This window comes from Sceloporus occidentalis, unplaced genomic scaffold, assembly GCF_023333645.1.
Source record: "Sceloporus occidentalis isolate IW3139 unplaced genomic scaffold, rSceOcc1.0.p SCAF_166, whole genome shotgun sequence".
Classification (NCBI taxonomy): Eukaryota; Metazoa; Chordata; class Lepidosauria; order Squamata; family Phrynosomatidae; genus Sceloporus; species Sceloporus occidentalis.
This window is the reverse complement of record NW_028317146.1, coordinates 752,611-756,754: the sequence shown is the minus strand read 5'-3', so window position 1 is coordinate 756,754 and position 4,144 is coordinate 752,611. Positions and strand designations below refer to the sequence as shown.

Genomic DNA, 4,144 nt, shown 5'->3' with positions numbered 1-4,144 from the left:
TGCAAAACTACCACAAGGTATACACTAAGAAATAATGATATATACTTTGTGTACATAAAGGATGAAAATGCATTGTAGTAATGTATACTGTATTATAGGTCTGTTTTACCATTTGCATACTTTTCTACCGAATCTTTGGCTGATTGATGCATTTGAGTTGCACTTTAACCTCTTGTGTTGGAGCAGGGCCATCCTCACCTGTTATTTCTGTAAGTCAAATTGTTATGATGGCACTATCTAAAACAATAAAGAATACTAACCATATGGGTTCACAAGAGATCAGTAGGGTAAATAAAAATAAATAGAGCATCCCAGGCAACCTATTATTGTGCTGATCACCAGTTTAACCAATTTAATAATAATTTACCCACTAACTATACACATCTCCCATGATAACAAATAAAGTCCCAGGTATCTTTATGAAAGGTATCCAGAATCCGTCCCTGGACAACAGCCTTGTTCTCAGACCATTGTTAATATACATCATATAGTTGTTTTTTTTCTGAGTGTGAGTATAAGGCAGCTCATTGCAGTCATTAAGAAGGACATGTAGAGGGCATTTTATATTTTAGTGAAACTTACTAAAATTTAGAAATCATACCTTAAGTTAATTTTCCTAGGTATATTAAATATTTATGGCAGAGTAATGTATTGGCTCTTTCTGAATCACACTCAGCATATTTCCTTGTGAAAAGATATTGTGCACAGAATATTTTATTAGCCATTAAAAATTTAAATGTAGGCAACAACATAAAATATACAAGACCTCAGATAATGATCACAAACTTTGCTCTGTAGGTTCCAACCTAAGTAAGTACAAGTTTTGGGAATTAATTAATGACAAATAAGGTTTATAAATCAAGTAACTATATTAGCTGCTATAAATTACATTTTGTGTATCACTATTTTGATGGAACACAATATTACGAAATAACTTCTGATCGGTGAGAGAGGTGTCCTATGGTGAAATCCAAGCAGTTCCTACAGAAATTAACAAGGCTTCTGGAAAGTGAAAGGGAAGTGGGGTACCGTGTACAACATTCCGCCTGTCGTAGCGACACAGGCATGTCCGAGCCCGGGTCCCCGCCTCTACCCCCGATACCCGCCGCCTGAGAGCGGGAGCCCGGGGACTGGCCGAGAGAAGAGGGGCCACCCCCTCAGCGTCTTCACATCACCATGATGCTTTACCTACATCCTCTGGAGAACCTGAAGTCCTACATTAGCAGTCGCCCACCTTTGGTTGTGTTCATGGTCAGTGTTAGTGGGATGGCCATAGCCTTCCTGACACTTGGTTACTTCTTCAAAATGAAAGAAATCAAATCGCCTGAGATGACTGAGGACTGGAACACATTCCTCTTGAAGTTTAATAACCTGGACTTGTGTATATCGGAGAATGAAACCTTAAAGCATCTTCTCAATGATACTACCCCACCTGAGAGCACAGCGACCACTGGCCAAGCAAGGTCGTCCACTCAGACCCCGCAGGCTCTAGATGATTCTGGGCCCATAAATATCTCGGTGGCAGTTACATTGACTTTGGATCCATTAAAGCCCTTTGGAGGTTATTCTCGTAACATCACACATCTGAGCTCCACAATCTTTGGCCACCAAATTGGGCTTTCAGGCAGAGATTCCCACGAGGAAATGAATGTTACCTTTACACTGCCAACTGCTTGGAACTCTGATGATTGTATCCTCCACGGACACTGCGAACAGGTGGTGTTTACCACGTGCATGACAGTGACCGCCATGAGCAGTGTCTTTCCAGTTACACTTCAGCCTCCTCACTGTGTTCCCGAGACATACATTAATGCCACTTTGTGGTACAAAATCTTCACCACCGCTCGTGACTCCAGGACAAAGTATGCTCAAGACTATAACCCTTTCTGGTGTTATAAGGGCGCTATTGGAAAGGTGTACTATGCTTTAAACCCTAAACTAACCGTTATTATTCCAGAGGATGATCGCTCACTGATAAATCTGCATCTGATAGACACAAGTTACTTCCTGTTTGTGATGGTTATCACCATGTTCTGCTATGCTGTGATCAAAGGGAGACCAAGCAAGCAAAGACAAAGCAACTCGGATTTTTTCCCTGAAAAGGTGGCTTTGTCTGACGCATAACCATCTCGCCTCCATCACTATGAATAGATGCAAATGGAGTCATAGCCTGTTGACCCCACCAAGTGAATGTGTCCTGAGTCCTTCTTATGAGGAGGGAGGAATACATAACCTTGCAATGTTGGTTTGGTCCAACCAAAGACATTTCAAGTGCCTGTAATTGATTTGTACATATTTATAAATAGATGCACTTATAGAGGCTTGGTGCACATTTTCACCCCTCATGTCTGTGGACTAGCCAACTCTTTTTGTGTAGATATGTCTAGTGGCTAGCATACTCAAGACGAAACCCATGTCTTTCCCCCAGTGTGTTGAGCAACTGCACTTTTCTGTACCTAGTAAGAATAAACCTATCCTCTTGCTTGAAGAGTAAACTGCTGGAAAAGGAAGCGTCATCTGTCTTGGAAGTAAAAGAAAAATGATTTTTGTCCAAATCTATACATAAGTAAAAACAATACATCTGAAAAAATGGGATTATTGGTAAGGCTATATGTTTTTCACGTGCTTGGTTTAAATACATGACACATAACAAATATAACCTCTAACTTTTTGTTTTTAGTTCAGATGGGTAAGATAATGCAGATTGAGTCGCACTTAACGAGTAGGTAGTCAGCCCCTAGAAATGAATCATAGAGGCGGTAAGAGGTAAGCTTTTGCTATAAAGCTTACTGTATGCAGACTATATACACTGGCAACAATAGCAATGTAGTTACACGTACCACACAGATGAAAAAATAGAAACTCAATATATCTGGTGTTTTCATTTTCATTAGGACTTCAATGTTTTTCAGTAATCACTGCTGCAGGGACATATGCAGTGTGGTTACTGTAAGTATTAGGTTTGTGTTAGACAACCAGTCCTAGAAAGTACAATGGCAAGTAAAATATAGTGGACGCTTTCTGTGTGTATATGTGGCGCAAGAGACACTTTTTGTGATTTTTGTTTGCTGGATAATGCACCAAAAGTCTGAAGTGGAGATGGGGCACCATTTAGCTTTTAACCAAGTTTTTGCTTTGAAAACATTTATTATACCATTATTTTGCAGATTTTAAAGTTTTAATTGAATCCATGTAATGACAAATCACAATGTCTTCTGATTAGTTTTACAGCGTTTGGTTTGTTTTGTTTACTGAATATGGAATTATGGAAAACGTGGCTGTATGGAATGCTTTTTGGCTTTATGAATAAAGCTTTTCCCATAAAAAAAAAACAAACAAAAAAAAAAAACAAAAAAAAACAAGGCTTCTGATTGGCCAGAACAGTCATCTGCAGACAAATCACGAAAGAGGTGGCTCAGGCAAGATCATTCAATTCTAATTTTTCAATGTGAAAGAGGCAGAGGATCATGGGAGATAACAGCAAGAAAATAGTTGATGGGATTCTAATTTGTTTTGCAGTGAATTATTTACTGAATTTTTACACAAAGAGCATCTGACATACGGTGCCTATCACACAGAACATAACAGCCTATCTTGGAGGAATACAATGTGTTTTAATATTTCCCACAGAGCAAAAATTATAGTGTGAAAAAACATTTAACAGCATATTGAGATTAAGAAAACTAACACCCAGTAATTGGCACCTTTGATATACTCTCTCTGCACACCAATTTTCCTTAATAATTGAATGAGTGGGCTTCAAAAGATGCAATTAATAGAACCTCGATTTGTAACAAAACTGCATTGTAGACCTCTCAATACTAAATGTTAATTGCAAACAAATATCCTAGCTTATATTTTAATTACAATTTGGTTGGTTTTAACTCCAGCACAGTTAAGTTCCAGTTATAACATGTAGTTAATATATAATAAAGTGTCTGATCTAATGATTAATGGCTGGAAATGGAAGCCATTCTATTGGACAAAAAGCAAGCAATTCTGCCTAACTCGGTAGTTATATCTGAGTTATTAAACTCATATGTTAAGGAAAATGCATCACAATTAATTAGTGATTATCACATAATGTGTGTAAGTATTATAGGGAAAAAAACCTTGGAACCTGTAACGAATGAGATTCCCCGAT

General features: G+C 38.2%; 1 pseudogene; it reads left to right on the top strand.

Moving 5' to 3' along the window:
• Window positions 1-1,176: 1,176 nt before the first annotated feature.
• On the top strand, window positions 1,177-2,124 carry LOC149279418 (transmembrane protein 248 pseudogene; annotated as a pseudogene).
• The last annotated feature ends 2,020 nt before the right edge of the window (window positions 2,125-4,144 follow it).